This window comes from Malaya genurostris, chromosome 3 (genome assembly GCF_030247185.1).
Source record: "Malaya genurostris strain Urasoe2022 chromosome 3, Malgen_1.1, whole genome shotgun sequence".
Classification (NCBI taxonomy): Eukaryota; Metazoa; Arthropoda; class Insecta; order Diptera; family Culicidae; genus Malaya; species Malaya genurostris.
This window is the reverse complement of record NC_080572.1, coordinates 12875318-12894521: the sequence shown is the minus strand read 5'-3', so window position 1 is coordinate 12894521 and position 19204 is coordinate 12875318. Positions and strand designations below refer to the sequence as shown.

At 35.1% G+C, this 19204-nt stretch overlaps 2 protein-coding genes across 10 annotated transcripts in view; both read right to left on the bottom strand.

Annotated features, from left to right (window-relative positions):
• LOC131434988 (cAMP-dependent protein kinase catalytic subunit PRKX) overlaps positions 1-19204 on the bottom strand; it is a 138173-nt gene that overhangs the window by 21321 nt on the left and 97648 nt on the right. The gene's annotated exons all lie outside the window — the stretch shown is intronic.
• LOC131434987 (uncharacterized) overlaps positions 1-19204 on the bottom strand; it is a 29686-nt gene that overhangs the window by 8973 nt on the left and 1509 nt on the right. For 2 of the 5 annotated variants that reach the window (XR_009230417.1, XR_009230418.1), the window contains exon 2: positions 18735-19190. The exons of 2 other annotated variants lie outside the window; for them this stretch is intronic. The gene's annotated coding sequence lies outside the window, so the exon portion shown is untranslated. Of the gene's footprint in view, positions 1-11791; positions 12120-18734; positions 19191-19204 lie in introns of those variants that run through there. One more of the 5 variants, XR_009230419.1, reaches the window with a different exon arrangement.

Sequence of the window (19204 nt, the reverse complement as noted above, 5' to 3'; positions counted from 1 at the left end):
CTTCGATTCTTGGAAGAATAACCGAAACCGGTTTGTTTGACCGTTTTCCGATAAAATCTTGATATTGAAGTAGTTTTGAGACCGATTTAGACTTTTTTTTGTTTTTTAGCCGTTTTAAGTGATCCGAAATTCAGGAATTCCGTGTGGGCCCCCGCATTTTTCATTTGAACGTAAGTTTGTGAAGATCGGTCAAACCATCGTCAAAGATAAATGAAAACCATTTGGGAAAATATGATCACTATTTCCGGTGCCTCCGGAATCGGTTTATTTGGTCATCTACTCTAAGTGACGGTATACAGTTTTTGACATACTTTACTCTATCAGTCCGGAATCGGAAGTCGGATCCAGATGAAATTCAGAAGTTTTGTATTGGACTATAAGTCATTTCATTTGAACTGAAGTTTGTAAAAATTGGTCAGGCCATCTCTGAGCAAAATGAGTAATTTTTATGTTTACACTAATCGCCCTATAATTCCGGAACCGGAAGTCGGATCCAAAAATATTCAGGAATTTTGTATGTGACAACAAGACGTCTCATTTGAATCTAAGATTGTGAAAATCGGTTCAGCCATTCCCGAGAAAAGTTAGTGCAAAAAAACGTTACATACACACACATACACATTGCGTACTCGATGATTATTGTTTCACACTGTAGGTTATACTAAAAAAAACGTGTTTAATCCACCTAGCAGTGAGATGATACTTTTTTTTATCAATCCGCATGTGTTTTTTGCATGAATATTCTTCGGTGCTTAAGTTTTCATGACATTATTTTAATGACCGTCGTTTTAAGCGACAATTTGAGATTTTAATCACTCATTACTCTGTAATGTCGAAACTGCAAATCGGATCGAATTTGAATCTAAAAGTGTGATAATCGATTAAACATGCCATGATATGTAAGTTCCACTTTAGAGTTTACGGTAATTTAAGGTACTTCCAGAGCCGGTGTTCAGGAACCAGCATAACCCAAACCGATTCGTATGGCCATATGACAAATAAATTACAACAGTTTTGAGTTCAACTTTGAAGCTTTTCGGGATTGTCATCTTCTATATCGGTTTGAATTTTAAAAATTCATCATCATGTAATTCGAGAACCGGAAGTCATAATTGGATGAAATGAATTAATTTTGTATATAAGTTTATTTTAGTTTGAATTTTTGTTTCTTTTGATTAGGCTTTTTTTGAGAAAACGATTGAGCTTTGAGAAACGATTTTATACTGGAACCGGAATTCTAAAATCGGTATGGCCGAAGTTAGATAAATTCACCTGAATAGCTGTATAGTTTACATTTGTTTCAAAATATTTGAAAATCAGTGAAGACATCTTTGAGAAATCATAGCACGAATTAAATTTTTAGGTGCCTTCTGAATCGAAAACTAAATACCACTAAAACTGAAAAAGTTAATATTTTTTCATCGACTATCCAAATCTGCTAACCCGATAAACCTGATTAATTTATGTGGAATATACATTTTTATACCAATCACCCTGTATCCCCGAAACCGGAAGTTGGATCTGACTAAAGAGCAAGATGTTTTATAAAATCTTGAAACTTTTCATTTGAATCTTAGATGATTCTTAGATTTCATTTAAATCTTAGATAGGGTCAGCCATCTACGAGAAGAATGAGTTACACAATTTTGATTTCGTTTCACATATCATCCTGTAGTTCCGGAACCAGAGGTCGGAACCAAACATAATTCAGGAATTTTGTTTGGGAGCATACGACTTTTCGTATGAATCTGAATTTGAAGAAAAGAAATTTTCCGAGAAAATTGAGTGAAATTATTTGTCAAACACGCATTTGCTGATCTCGACGAACTGATTCGAATGGTATATGGGTGTTATGTTCTTCCAGCATTTATTGCTGTAAGTAGTTTAAAACAATATAATTAAAAACAATTCTGCCATCATCTGGTTTATATTTGTCATATTCGAACGATTATGTTGCCAAAAACGAGCCGTGCTAAAATTGGTCCGAGGCTAAATGTCGTGAAAAAGGATCATGTACACAGTCTTTTTGGTACTTAGAAACAATTGTATGTAACAGTATAAAAAATCGTGTTTTCCGTTGCTCCCAAGCATTTCTTTGTCATACAGCGCTCAAAACTCCTACTACTGGAATAGGGGGGAAAAGTCATTTACACAAAAATTTCGATATCTCCGTTAAAAATGGACGGATTTCAACAATCCATGGCTTGTTGGATAGCTATTACCGTGCGGAATCTAAGTCTAAAAACATATTCTGTTTTCAAGGTCAATTGTGACAGATGCTGTCAAAAAACTGAAAATTTTGACATAAAACTTCGTATAACTCAAAAAGTAAACATCCGATCTCAAAACCATTCAAAAGCGTTTTGGGTGACGGGGAGACCTTTCATTTGCGGGGGACTAGTTTGATCAAAATCGGTCCTGCCATCTCTGAGATCTCGACCTCTTAGTTGACAACACACATACAGACACACACACATACACACACACACAGACATTTGCTCAGTTCGTCGAGCTGAATCGATTGGTATATGACATTCGGCCCTCCGGGCCTCGGAAAATTTTTCGAAAGTTTGAGCGAATTCTATACCTATTTTTTATATATATAAAAAAAGGTAAAAACAACACTTAATCAATAGCCCCTACTGATTGGAGTTTTATGATGCTTACTAGGCTGGAAATTGATTGTGTTTCATAATTGCTTAATATTAGGAATGTAGGGTGGAATCTATCATAATATTTTAACTATTCATTGATCCTTATTAGTTCTAGTTATCCAGGAACCTTGGGATACAAAACTTCAAACAGTTTTCAGATCATGATGGGTATCATGAAACGAAACTATTTCTTTTTCATAATTTCGGATGTTTTTCGAAATGTTTAAATTGTGTTTACGATTACCACCGACTAGTTATCGACTATCGGCTATCAGTTCTAAAAGCTCTAACTAAATTCAAATATATAAAAAATAGATATAGAATTCGCTCGAACTTTAGAAAAATTTTCCGAGGCCCGGAGGGCCGAATGTCATATACCAATCGATTCAGCTCGACGAACTGAGCAAATGTCCGTGTGTGTGTGTGCGGCTGTATGTGTGTTGTCAACTAAGAGGTCGAGGTCTCAGAGATGGCTGGACCGATTTTGATCAAACTAGTCGCAAATGAAAGGTCTCCCCGTCACCCTGAACGCTATTGAATGGATTCGAGACCGGATGTTTACTTTTTGAGTTATACGAAGTTTTATGTTAAAATTTTCAGTTTTTTGACAGTATCTATCACATTTGCCCTTGAAAACAGACCTTTTTTCCAGACTTAGATTCCGCACGGTAATACCTATCCAACAAGCCATAGATTGTTAAAATCCGTCCATTTTTAACGGAGATATCGAAATTTTTATGTAAGCGACTTTTTCCCCTATTCCAGCAGTAGAAGTTTTGAGCGCTGTCTGGCAAAGAAATGCTTAAGAGCAACATAAAACACGATTTTTTATTCTGTTACATACATTTGTTTCTAAGTACCCAAAAGACTGTGTACAGCATGGTATTTTGCCACGGACCGATTTTAGCCCGGTTCATTTTTGGCAACATAATTGTTCGAATATGCCATATGCCAAACAGATGATGGCAGAATTTTCGAGTTGAAAGCAATTCCATAATTATATTGATTTAAAATACTTACAGCAATAAATGCAGGAAGAACATAACTTCCATATACCATTCGAATCAGTTTGTCGAGATCAGCAAATGCGTGTGTGACAAATAATTTCACTTAATTTTTTTCGGAGATGACTCAACCGTTTTCTACGAACTCAGATTCATATGAAAAGTCGTATACTCTCAAACAAGGTTCCTGAATTATGTTTGGTTCCGACCTTTGGTTCCGGAACTACAGGATGATATGTGAAACGAAATTAAAACTGTGTAACTCATTTTTCTCGTAGATGGCTGAACCGATCTAAAATTCAAATGAAAAGTTTTAAGATTCTATAAAACATTTTGTTTTTCAGTCAGATCCAACTCCGGTTTCGGAGATACAGGATGATTAGTATAAAAATGTCTATTTCACATAAATTAATCAGGTTTATCGGGTTAGCAGATTTGGATAGTCGATAACCAAATAAACTTATTTCGTTTTAGGTTGTATTCAGTTTTCGTTTCGGAAGGCACCAAAAAATTTAATTCGCACTGCGATTCCTCAAAGATGTCTGCATTGATTTTCAAACATTTTGAAACAAATGTAAACTATACAGCTACTCAGGTGAATTTGTCTGACTTCGGCTACACCGAATTTCGAATTCCGTTTCCAGTATCGAATCGTTTCTCAATGCTCAATCGTTTTCTCAAAAAAAAAGCCAAATCGAATTTCAGAAACAAAAGTTCAAATTAAAATAAATCCAATTTTATCCAATTCTGACTTCCGATTCTGGAATTGTAGGATGATGAATTTTTAAAATTCAATCCGATTTAGAAGTTGGACTCAAAAATATTGCAATTTATTCGTCATATGGCCATACGAATCGGTTTGGGTTATGCTGGTTCCTGAATACCGGCTCTGGAAGTACCTTAAATGACCCTAAGCTCTAAAGTGGAAATTACTTCGACATATCATGGAATGTTTAATCGATTGTTACAGTTTTAGATTCAAATTCGATCCGATTTGCAGTTTCGACATTACAGAGCAATGAGTGATTAAAATCTCAATTTGCCACTTAAAACGACGGACATTAGAATGTCATAAAAACTGAAACATCGATGAATATTCTTGCAAAAAACACATGCGGATTGATAAAAAAGGTATCATCTCACTGCTAGGTGGATTAAGCACGTTTTATCTACTAAATATCAACGTTCTTGTGATTCTATTAATAGTTGAGAAAAAAAGAAATTAAACATAGATCACTGAACAAATCAAATTATATTCTAAATCTTTTTAAGATTCTACACTGATCCTCAGAAACCAGTTTCAGCTCTCAAAGAATAAGATCAAAGTCGACAACTTTTCCATTTTTGTAAGTCCTATTGTAATCTCACACAAATATGAGAATAACACAAGTTTTGTCTCAAGATCATTGGCAAACTCAAAAACATGGGTCCTAAGAATTTATAAATTATTATTTATGTAAAAAATTTTGGTTTGTGCAAAAAACACATATTTTATTTCTAACGTTTCACCGTGCTTAAAACAGTTCAAATTGAACTGCTATCTCCGCCTAGCAGTACAATTAAATATGTGCTTTTTGCACAAACCAAAAAACTTCTGAGTGTTAATGTGGAATATGTCTTATACGTTTAATTTCCTCTGAAATTATTGAACTTATTGAAGATTTATTTTTATTTAGTAAAACTTACATTTCTTTACTTTCGTCTTAGACTTGTCAGTGCAGAGCAGTTCAAATTGAACTGCTTATTGCAAACTTAAATAGTTCAATTTGAACCGAGTTATTTTGAGATATTTAGCAAATGAAAACAGTTGCAAGTTAAAACTTATGATAACAATATAATAACAAAATCGGTTATGATGTTTTATTTCCATTTGTAATACTCGTGATAACGTTCATTAATTGGAAAAATGAGTTCTCCTTTATATCGAAATATAATGATCAGAATTTCAAAAACCTAAAAGAAGAAACCAGATCACTAAATAATTCATTTAATAAAAAATATCATTCCACAATTTTGGATAGGAACGATGCTAAAAGTTGACTGTAATACAGTTTTTCTGTGTTATATTTTCTATCTAATTTATTACAACTATTGTTATAAATTTCTGCTTTCAGACTTCTGTAGTTATATCAAATTCAATAATAATTGTGATACAAACGTTTCAAAATCTGTTACGATTTTATTCCCGCTAGAGTCGTTTTTGTTATGATTTTTGTTATTTTAACAGCATACCAGCCAAAAATATTTCAAAATTTGCTACAAAATATTTCTGAAATAAATTACTCCAGTTGTTATAATTCTGTTATTATCATCTGATCGGGAGGGCCATGTCTTTGCTGACGGGCCGAACGAAAACATTATTTTAAACTTGTTTCATTGTAAGAGGATCACAAACCAACGAGGTCAAAGTAACAATGAGTAATGAGAATATTTTGAATAGTCCCACCATACAGCATTGATATTGTACATGCTGAAAACTAAAACTTTGCCAATTTATATCAAGAATAAAACAATTATCACAATCAAATTCCAGTCGTGCAAGCACCATCAAACTCCAATCAGTATAGGCTGTCGACGAAGAGTTGTTTTACAAGCAAGAAAATAATTGAATCAAGTATCAACCTAATCATCGACGCCATAACATGGAACAGAGAAGTTCCCGGAACCGAAACTTGTGCTGATTGATGCTCTCTTGTGCAGTGTGTATCGATAGCACTCATCAGTTACTAAAGTGGAAAACACTACAACTTTCTTGAAGCACTAATTGAATATTGAAGTCAGCGATCTCATCGTGCAGAGGATGGTGAGAGTGGATAGGGTTATCATGCTCTGCAGGAAACAACAGGAATCAGGGGTCACCCTATCAAGAGCATACTGGACTTCACACCTGAAATATGTTTAGTGTAGAATTCCACATCTGCAAATGACCACATCTGACTACCATCTCTTTGCCTCGTTACGCTATGCACTTTCGGAACGGGGCTTCAAAATGAAAATCTCTCATCTTGTGGTTCAACACAAAAGGCAGGCAATACTACTGGCAAGGTTTTCACTAATTACCAGAAAGAAAGTGATAGTATACAGAAAGCGATGGAAAATATTTCGAATAAAATAACATTTACGGTTCCCTTGGAAATAGGAAACAGCGGAATTTAAAAAAAATCAATAATAAAATAACAGAATCGATAGCGTTAGTAAAAGTAAATGAAAAACTCGACATATATTCCTGAATAAAAGCAATATAAAATTGATATAATAGTAACAGTTCATTTTGCTATCATCACTCAGGCATTACTTGATTATTGAAATGGCGAAATAATGTTTCAAATAATTATAATAGCTTGGTTTGTTATTGTTTCACAATTTAACCAGCATTAACCTAATTATGGTCCTAGTTTCATTTCATTAAGTCATTTTTTCGATATGCATCAACAAAAAAAATAATATTTCGAAGCCGTCAATCGTGTTCCATCAAAAATGATTCTGTCATTGAGATCATAGTACCAGTCATGCAATGAATTGGCTGCGAAGTGTGTTAAAACAGAAAGGTCATATTCCACGAAAGAAATGCAATGCGTTCTTAAATGGTACGGATATACTTATTCTGGTTTAAATTCTATTTTTAAATTTGCACGATGGAGCCTCCTGTTTCAATCTTTTTTATTTTACTATAATGGTGCATATGGAATCTCCGAAACCTGACCGAACGAATTGTAGATTGCCAGGACACTCGATCTTAGGCCGTCACATTCTCTTCGCTCCGCATTTCCGCTGCACGCACTTTTTCCTTGACCGAACGCATCAAAATTACATTATTTTCACTAGATTTCCGTTTGAGCTTTTAGTAGAATATTGTCACTAATAGTACTGTTGTTATACCGTTTAATTCTACTATCTGTATTGTAACGTTTGATACACCTTTGTGAAAATAGCGACTGTGAAAATAGTGAATTTGTGAGAGTACATTATTTTACTAGTGGAAAACCGATGGAACAATTTGGTGTCCAATAAACATTGTTTTGTAAACTGGATATCAGCATACCTGTCACATAAATTACTTCTTCAAAATGCGATAGCGTTCTGGATCAATGTCATCTGTGGTTTACACTTTCACGGATTGTTTCCAAAACGTTTCATACGGCGGATTCTCACTGAGACTGCTGAAGTCAAAAACATTTTTTTGGTCCGGTGATTTTTATTGCCTTCATCACCAGCAGAATACGACAACTGACGTAGAGCATTAACTTTGATATACATTGAATTGCCACCGTAGAATTTCAACACACGGTGAAGTGATTTATAGATGAATCTGTTTTTAAGCATTCGCTTGTGCCCGCTGTAGAGTACTTAGATAATAACCTTACGTTCTGTTTGGATAGATACTTCAACGGTTACGGGGTGCTGGTTACGGATCCGAATTCAATATAGTTGAAAATTGTCTACTCTATGGGCACTACAACTACAATTCACCATGTAAAGTCAAATGTCCCACTTGTTTTATATAACCTAATCTGGTGGTAATTCGGACTTCTCGATATTTTCAAGTTGATTATTCTCGATATTTAAAGTTTAATTCAAATTTCAATTCCATTGATTTGTTTTCTTTAAAAAAGTTAAACTTCCGGCATTGGGTTGATGACTTTTTAGTTTTCGAGAATTATTCCCTAATATCAGACAAAACGCCATAAAGTCTTTATAAGGCACAGGAGGCTTTAAAGGGTCGAGATAATTTCCGTCTGCTTAGCGGTTTATGTTGAACTGCTGAGTGGTCTGGCAGCTCAACATGAACTGCTATGCACTGATCAGTCGAAACAGAAAAGTAAAAAAAAAAATAATACAGAATTAAGAAATCATGCTATCGCCCATGAGTGTTTTGTTTGATAGTTCAATGAATCTATGATGAACTCTATAACACAACCGACAAACAAAACAAACATTTGTTATAAATAAAGTTTAGTTACATGGACGCTTGATCTATTTCGGACACTAAGAGTAGTGTTTTCATTTCTACAATTCTTATTATATCTGCAAGCAATTGAGCTTCACTCATGAATCAAGTTCGTTGGAAACAATAGCACGTGATGGAATTTACATTACTGAAGTGTGCTAAACAATAACGATCTCATAAAAACAAAATCACGCATCAACGTTACCGACGGATATACAAGCCATAAATCAACAAACAATTGTCTCTGATTTGTCTTGAAAGAGACTTCATATCCGAGAAGAAGTGATACGTTACCCACATCTTCAGTCAACGCAAAAATAATGCCGACTAGAGTGCTTAAAATCAGAGTGACTACATCTCATTCGTAATGTTGGCAATAATTCAAAACATTCAATCCGAAATGTTGGCAGTCTCGTTACCTCTATAGTATCTAAGACCTGATAACTGGGGGATGGTTTTGATAACTCCGTCAATGCAATAAGGAAAATAAAAGTTCCTAGTGGCAATTAAGATGCTTGCGTTCCGAGGTAAAATATTAATTGTGTTTAATTTTTTGTGATTTTATTATAAATACCGTTACTGTATAATTTAAGTGTCTCCGTATAGAACGAATTTATTTTTACATTCTTGCTTACACTTGATTTTAGAAACCCAGATTTAATGGTATTACGACAAGGTATCTAAATTTGAAATCATATTTGGTTTTCAAGGTCGATTGTGACGAATATTGTCAAAAAACTGCAAATTTTGACATGAAAGTACAGCACCATCTCATAGCTAGTACTACGATCATTCTTCCACTAAGAATCATTCCAGGTCGGGTCTCGAACATACAACAACTGGCTTGTAAGCGCCCTATGCATTGAGCCGCCAGCCCAGTCTGAGACCCACGCCACTTTATTTTGCACACATATAAAGACAAATACATACATACACCTACACAGACATTTTCTCAGTTTGTCGAGCTAAATCGGTTGGTATTTTCACTTTCCGTAAAAATTTCCCAAAGTTTGAGCAAATTCTATACCTATTTTTAAATTTATAAAAAGGTGAAGCAGTAACAAAAACTTTTTTTTTCTTGCTTTATGTTACCAGTCTCCTGAATATTTTGTAAGAGCTCAGTTTCGGACGACATCGTGTGAACGAGAATATGATTTTGAACTGGGTGCTGAATACGTCCGCCATTTTGATTTTTTTTCAAGCAATTGTTTTATTTTAACTTCAAGCTTACATCTAAGGGTATTTGAAACGGAGTCTTTCGTACCACTTACGGTTTCTGTACAATGAGGCAAAGAATATTGACCATTTTTTCTAGCGTTTCATAGAGTGACCCTCTTGGAGATATCCGCGGTTCTCACAAGCAATATTGAATCTGTTTGCAGATCCATTAGCGAATGAAATGCTTTAGCCAAGCAGCAGCTCTATTTGACAGATCAAAATATGGCAATATTGAAATGGTCACTGTTTGAAGAAATCATTTCTATTTGTTCTCACTTAACTAACTATTATGTATCCGAAACTTTTCTGACATCCGAGTAAAGTAAAGTATGCCTCCGTCGTCACTTTAGTCAATAAATCCCTTCTAATATAATGGAATGCCGCTCAACTGGGCCATGTCCGTCTCAATTAATGCTGCAAAGAGTAAATTGTCACCCCTTTGTGATGTGAAGCAGGTGAAGATATCACATATAAATATTGATCAGAACCTAGCAAAGGTTACTTCTTCTTCTTTTTGGTTGGCGTCACCTCACTTGAGATGGCGCTGATAGATGGCACAGTAACTTAGGCTATATTGCCAGTTAACCCTTTCACGACCATAAGATGTCCAGGACGAAATATAGTACAACACAATATTTTAGCTATTGTGGGTGAAAAGTAAGAGAAACACCAGAAAAAACCATAGCAGCGTGCATAAGAAATAAATAATCGAAACTTTGAAGTTTCGCTGAGTGCATTAAAATCAAGTTCGTTACAAAAACTAGTATTTTTAAAAACTTTTTGATATTTGTCTATTTGGAATTGACTTTGGTGTACTATAGCTCACCTGAATCATCTCTCAGATAGATTAGAAAATACTACCGACGGTACGAACGCGAAAAAAATCACGTACTTCGGACAACTTTCGTTTCTCGCGTGTCATTTACTATATTCCACACTGTCGCGTCGTAATTCACCACACAGACAGAAAGCGGTTAATCCCGTAACGGAACGTAAAGAAAAGTAGAAGGTTAATATTTTTGCCAAATCATTAATTATTATTAATGTTTATTCGATGTGGCAGAAAATTTGTTTTTTGGTCAGAAACCGATTTCGATCGATCCAAAAAACCGAGTTCTAATTTCATCGAGTACAAGCAGACAATTATTCTCAATTAAAAATTATATTAATTTTGAAGCTATTGCATCAGGTGAAACAAATTCTGTTTTCAAATGAACCAGAATAAAATCAACACTGCTCACAAGCGGCGTTTAGCACTTGCCTCGATGGCGCGACGCCTCGTCAATATTGTATACAAATGAATGGGTCTCGGATGCGCGGCTTATGGTTCCAACGTCACCCAGATAATGTTGTTCCTCATTAACCACTGCCAAGGCAAACCAACGACCAACCGTCAGTCGACAGCTGGTCGCCTCGGACAGGCACTGGCATGGTATGTTTACTGCGGAAAGATAGAACTGTGACCGGCAGCTTTGCCACATTTAATCCGCTTATATCTGGCGAATTTTTCGCCGCAAAGACCCACAATCCGCGATATCTGTTGAAGTTTTTTTTCTTTCTTTTCTCTGTGACCGTACGCGTCTCGGTAGGAAATTATTAACACCCAAAAGATGTCTTAATCGCCCGCTTCCTTTCGTGACGAAGAATGGTTAAGTGCGGATTAATTTCCGCTTTGTTGGGATTCGTGTATAATTCGCCACTGGATACATTTGTTTTTCTCGAGTTCTGATGAACTGGTCACCGTCAGAAGAACTATACTTTCAATCGTCAAAAAACCGAAATGGAAAACTACGGTAAGACTTGAATTGAATAGTAATTCTTGTATCTAGCAGAATTCTAAAAATGCCTTTAAATTATCCTGGCTTCAATAGTTGTTTTCATAATGAAATTATTGTAGCAATCTAGTTTGGTGTTTCACTAGAGTGTTTCATTTCAATTTGACCATTGATTCCTAAAAAGCAATTCAATTTTATTCAACAATAAATTTTTTTTTATTCAATAACATAATTTTTCAGGCATACTGCTAAGCTGTACGATGCCAAGGGCAGTTTCTAATTTAATTTAACGACTAACTTAAAACTAGGATAGTATCATTAGGTGATGTCGTATTGGGGTCGCAATGGTCGATTTTGGCAGATCCAGCCTTTAGCTGGCGATCGGCAGTGGCCGGTGGATTGTATAAAACCCGTGAGTTCTCCAGGTGACGTTGGTATGTATTTATGGGTCCGCGGAAAACACCCCCAAACCACGAAGGTCCGGCGGGTAGCCCGCATGCTGGTCATCGACTGAAGCGGCCTTCCGTGGGCGATGATGGTGATGTTACGGAAAAGCATGAAAAAATATATAGGCGTAAATATTGTAGAAAACGGAGTAAAAAAGGGGGGTATGGGAACGAAATGACTAAAAACGACAGAGATCTAATTAGTTGACATCGAGATGGTGAAGAGACGGGGGGAGGGGGACTAAAAAGTTTGTAACAAACAAAACAGATCTTGTTAGTTCCAATAAGATGGTGGACAGAGACAGTGGCTCGGGAGTAACGGGCGAATATTAGTGTCGAACCTTCTAGTGAAGATTATTCTTAGTCATAGTAGACATAGTCATAGTAGACATAGTAGACATAGTCGAGGAATGGAAGGAACTTTCTGATCAAGATATCGTCATTGCTCCAACTTTTGAGTGTCTCCAACTATTTGCGAATAAACTAGCATTACGTTTAGACTCGCCAGTGCAGAGCAGTTCAAATTGACGAGTCTAAGACGAAACGTAAAGAAAAGTAAAAACGGTTATGTGCCCTAAGCACAAACATAGGCTAACCCCTAAATGACCATACCTGAATCGGCCAGTATATGCCGAAAACAACGTTTTCGTTCGGCACGTCAGGAAAGACGTGGTACTTCGGTACCAAATGAATAAGTGTTTTGCAAGTAGCATTAACTTTACGTCTGCTTAGCGGTTCAAGTTGAACTGTTTAAGTTTGCAATAAGCAGTTCAATTTGAACGGCTCTGCACTGGCGAGTCTAAGACGAAACGTAAAGAAAAGTAAAAACGGTTATGTGCCCTAAGCACAAACATAGGCTAACCCCTAAATGATGTAAGATTTTTTGGTCATCTGCTAACAATATCGACAAATTAAAGTAACTTATAATTTTTAAGGAATTTGCTGCTTTTTCATGGTAATTTATGAAAAAATACTTTTGAAATCGAAGTTTTTACTCCGATAAAATCCAATAAAAATTCAGGAATTGTGTATGGCGTCTGAGGACCTTTCATTTAAATCTTAATTTGTCTCTATCGGCTCAGCATCTTTATTTGTGACTGATCTCAGAGAAAAGAGGGTGTACATATTTCCATGTATTCCATATCGACTTATAATTTCGGAGCCGCAAGTCACATTCGAAAAAACTTAAGGAACTTTGAATGCGATCGCAAGACCATTCATTTGAATCTAAGCTCGTTGAAATAGGCCAAGCCATCTCTAAGATGAGTGAGCACATGAAAATGTTACATACTGGTATTCGCCTATCTCGATGAGCTGACCTGAAAAGTATGTGACACTCGATCCTCCGAGCCATAAGTTCCAAACTTTGGTTTCACAGTTTTGGCATAACCTTACTGCTATGCCCGACCCAGACACTAAACTTATATTTGTTCATATCCGGGAATAGAATGTCTAACCCACAGTGCAATACTATTTACACGTAGAAAAATCCCGGTTGTTTAAAACAACAAAGCGATTAATTGTTCATCACACCAAAAAAAAGTTGTTTTAAAGCGATATATCGTATAGTTAAACAAAATGTGTGTTTTAAACTAGAATATGGTTGCTCCAAACAAATGCTGGTTGTTTCGCAAACACATTGGAACCAGAATTGTTATATATGAACAAAAAAAAATCGTTAGAATTATCCGGAAGCTATTAACTTTCACGATATTTGTTTATGAGTGTCTCAGCTAAACAAAACTTGTTTATTTTTTAATTTTATTTTCAAAACAATATTATTTCGCAGTGTACAGTTTTTCACGAAGCCCCGATTGCCGGAGACACCAAATAAATCGAATCAACAGTTTCTGAGATATTTGTCCAGGTACTTCTCGAAACTTTTTTTTGCCATAAAGAATGTTAATGCAAAACTTTTCTTAAGTTTAACGGAAAATCATCAATTCCAATGGAACCGCCCAACAATAAAAGATGTCTTAAAACGCTATTGGTCTCGTATGCAGAATAAGTAATCAGAAATTTATTAAGTTAACAACTGAGTCTTAGTATAAAATCATTTGCTGGTATATTTAGAACACATGGAACACATGTTGTTCTTCAAATCGGTGCCAGTTATATGGGCTTGAAATAATTTAAATTCACACGCTTGGTAATCGGTCTCCCAACTCTTTGTAAAACCTAAGCATATTACCTTGCTAAAGTTTGATTACCTTGCTATTTTTTATTATACCGGAAAATTGCACAATTTTCATCAATTGAACAACACTTATTGTGACGTAAGACATCTTAGAAAATTACCCGTATGTGCAAAACATCGTACATGTTTAAACTTTGCTTTGCCGGTGACATCATTCCCCGAGATAGCACTCCAAAAAATTCAACAATCTAAATTATCTCCTGCCCCTGCTGTATACTGATAGGTGACATTTTTATTGTGCATCTTTCGTCTAACCGCCACGCAATTATTAATTGCTTATTTGTATAAGGAATCTAACAAAAAACGCATTAGTAAATAACTTATAAATAAAATAGCAGAATTTTTTTATCCCTTTATGGGCTACTCTGGCCAAGGGTGGGTGTTACAAGGCTCCACACTTTCCATACCGGACGAACTAGGCTATGGTGTCCAAATAAACACTTGCAACGTTGTATGAATCATCGAGATAAAGTGACAGATTCCTTTACGGTAACAAATTTGCAACGAAAGATAGGGGAAAGTGTTCGGTTGCCGGTACGCTACCGTAACTTTTGACAGAAAGTAGATAGCGTCATTCCGACAAATGTCATGTATGTGTAATAGCAGCACGTTCTTTTTGTGCCGAATACCGAAGCAAACAGACGCTTGTACTTTTACCATCGTTCAAAACAAATTTTAATTACGTGAAAATCAACCCAAAAGCTTTTTCTGACTTTTTTATAGTATCATAAATTGAAGAGCATCAATCGGAAAGATGAGAGGATTTAATATTAATGAGGCGAAATCGATCTATTTCGTGAATTTAATACCGAATGCTATCAAAATTTTCGCAACCAAAATTTGTTTTGTCATTTTCAAAATGTCTACCGATTTCGGTTACCGGCACCCCAAGGTGTTCGGTTACCGGCACCCCATTTTTTCGACAAATCGTGAAAAATTGTTAGTGATATGCAGGCTGCTGTTGCGACAAAGCAAACCAAAGTTTTGGCCAAACATCTAGCTGCTCATACAGCAGAAAAAACGTGGAAAACCGGCCAAAGGCGCCACTATCCAAATCATCGATTAAGAGAGCCAAGCTGAAGTCACCATGAGACAATGAAGAATTGAATAACTGCAGACTTTACTTATATTGTTTCATTTTTAGTGAATTTTTTTGGGGTGCCGGTAACCGAAAAACCTTTTCTGAAATGGCAAAAATTATCGCTTTACTAAATTGATAATAATTTTTTTTCAATCAAATAAATCAACTTAGTTTCTTAATCAGTTGTTAGCCAGGGACTTTAGCTTTCCATTGATGTATAGATGTACACATAATGTGCACTGTTATGAACTTAAAATAAAAGGGTGCCGGTAACCGAATACTCTCCCCTATTAGTATCTTCTATTGCAAGTTCGCCAGAGAACTTTCCACTTAGGCAGGAAATGTGCCTCACCAGGTAAGCAGTCAATCATTGGGTCGTGCGCCTTTATCGTATCGGTATTTTGTCATCCTACCAGCTTATGTGTCAATTTCAATGTCTTCGTCGCTTCGAACTTGGCCTTTCTTATATAGTCTTTTATCTCTGAAGCGGTACATACGATTATTTCTTTAATTACCTAGAAATTATATCGAAATGATTGGTCTACTAACACTAACTTTTGTAATCTGCTCTGATTGTTTCTATCTTCGTCGATGTTACACATGAGAATATATCAGAAAATTTATAAACAAGATAAAAAATGCTCTCCATCTACAATATTGAAGGTACAAAAAAATGTATGTATTTTTAGCATCCGCAAAGAAGAAAATGAATGATGATTGGTGAGTGAGTGGAGCATCCCGATCAGATGGTAATAACAGAATTATAGCAACTGGAGTAATTTATTTCAGAAATATTTTGTAACCAATTTTGATATATTTTTGGCTTATAAGCTGTTAAAATAACAAAAATCAAAACAAAAAAGACTCTAGCGGGAACAAAATCATAACAGATTTTGAAGCGTTCGTATCACAATTATTATTGAATTTGATAAAAATACAGAAGTCCTAAAGCAGAAATTTATATCAATAGTTGTAATAAATTAGATAGCAAATTTTAAACAGAAAAACTATATCACAGTCAACTTTTAGCATCGTTTCAATCCAAAATTGTTGAATGATTTTTTTTATTAAATGAATAATTTATTTAGTGATCTGGTTTCTTGTTTTAGTTTTTTGAAATCCTGATCGTTATATTTCGATACAAAGTAACGGAAGAACTCATTTTCCAATTAATGAACTTTAGTCTTGCAAATGAAAATAAAACATCATAACTGATTTTGTTAATATATTGTTACCATAAGTTTTAACTTTCATCTGTTTTCATTTGTGAAATATCTCAAAATAACACAAATTTTTATAGATATCAACTGTTGATATACTTGTGTTGTGATTGTGTTATGTGCATCTGATCGGGATTAGTATGAAACTGAGTGAAAGTAACGAATGTCTTAGAAAGTACCAAGCATTCTACAATGCAATCTAAGGGAGAGCTACATTTAACATGCAACTAAACTGCTAGGTGTTCAGATTTTGGACGATATTGTTCACACCGTTTGCAGTTCCCAAAGGTAGACAAGAGGACATGATTCGGTCATCATATGGTCAACTGCATACTGAAAACAATATAAAATTTGATTAGTAGATCGCTTCTCTTACATATATCAAAGCGTAGTATTTGTTCTAGCATGGGCAATGTCTAACAAGCTCGACATAGAGGCCAGTTGAAAAAATATACGTTGTTTGTTTCGCCCCTTTAAGTGATGGTATAAAATTTTTAATACACTTTACCCTATAAATGTGGAACCCAAAGTTGGATCCAAATGAAATTCAGAAGTTTTGTATAGGACCATAATACCATTTATTTGAATCCAAGTTTGTAAAAATCGGTACGCCAACTTCAGAAATTTTCTATAGAAATAGGTTCAGTCATCTTCGAGAAAAGCTAGTACTGATTTTTGCATATTTTACCCCATAATTTCGGAACCGGAAGTCAGATTCAAACAAAATTCAGGAGTTTTGTATAGAACCTTTCATTAGAATCTAAGTTCATGAAAATCGGTCCGACCATCTCCGAGAAAAGCTGATGCTACCCGACGAACTGAGTCAAATGGTATTAGACATTCGATCCTCCGGGCCTCATTTCAAATCGGAAAAAAATGTTTTTCATTTCAATGCATGTAATATACCCGTTTCCAGGTAATACAGTATGGCAATGTTTACATTATTTGTAATTATTCTTCTTCTTAACAATTTATTCATTGCATTTCTCAAATACTCATTAAAAACAGTATAATTATAGTATTGTATCAAATTGCATGCATACTGCTATCGGATACAAACTTTCAAGAAAAAATATCTTATCTATAGGTAGTTAAATTAGATCAAATGTTTAACCTCAAACCCTAAAGTAATTACGATACGCCTGTAGTTACAAGATAAGCTAAATGTTACGATTGTGATTGGCGCAAGGTTTCTTGAACGACTACTTCGCTCGTTGTCAAAATCCGTTTCAATCCGTAATACAGCCGACACGGCAGGGTTTTGTTGATTTTCTGATACAACAACTCACATGTTGACGACAACAGCGGGTGCAAACAACTACTATGCTTTCATTGTAGTAGGAAAATCAATGTAATCACTATTATTTCCTTTTTTGGATTCTGCAGGAGTTAAAAGCTAAAAGTGGGGTATATTGGTTACTGGATTTCAACCAATGATACAAAGAGTACATTTCTTGAAAAAAAATCTTCCTGATCGAAAATGGTTACTTTCATTGATTGATAACCGCAAATTTCTCAATGATCGCAAAACAATTCAACTGTCGTTCCGTAATTATATCAATAATTAGTAACAAGCTTTCTCCGGGGAAATTATTAGGAAGCAAACACTCGAAACACTATAGATACTAACAAACGTGATAATGATGGTGATTTTTCGTGATTTTACCAAACTTTCAATTTCAATACAAATTTGATTTCTAAGTGAGTTTTGAAGATAAACAAAAGGAATAAATATTGGTTACATAATGTATTCATTGAACACATTGTATGTATTGTACGGGGACCGTAGGACATTTTGCCGAATGGGTCATCTCTCCGAAAGAGTTATTTCACCGAAAGAGTTATTTTGCCGAAAGAGTGATTTCGCCGGATGGATTATTCAACTGAAAATATTGTACAAAATATCCCCTCATTTTTAAATATGACAAAATGACGTTTCAAATACTAGTTTTGTATTTATCTCGATGCTCCAAAAATTGAATCCTTGTAATTGGTAAAGACACCTAGCTTACCTGTAACTTACATTCTAAAGAATACAAATCCATCTGGAGAGTTGAATCAAAAGAGAAATAACTTCGTTTAAAATAGACAATGTTTCAGATGTAGCTTTGGATAAACTAAATGGGCATCAACACTATCATTTATAAATTTTTCTTTATTTGAAAATAATTTCAATGCTATAACATGGCAATTGAAGATTTCGGCGGCATGACTTGTTTATAATTTTATGTAATGGTAATAACTAGAACAAATTATGTTAGAAAGAGGAAAATTTATTAGGAATTTGTTTTAGTCTCGTTAAGACGTAGAGCCGTTTTTTCTGTGAAAAAGACTGACGAATACAGTTATGGAATTAAAATCTGCGGAAAGTTACGCCAGGTACAAAACTCGATTACTTAATTCGGGGAAAACGTTTTTATGCAGTTCAACGATCGGGCGTTTTTTTTCTATTTCGCTAGTGATGCCTCATGCTGCCTTAAACGTGCAATGACGCTGTATTTAAAGAGAATCTTATTATTCCGATAGCGTCCGTATTACTTTAATTCACACCCTGTGTTGCTCTGCAGGAAAGCAGTTAAAGGATTTGCTTTATGTGCCGTTCCGCGTCTCTTATCGTAAATTTTTATTCGACGATTCGTCTGCAATGCTACAATTGAAAAT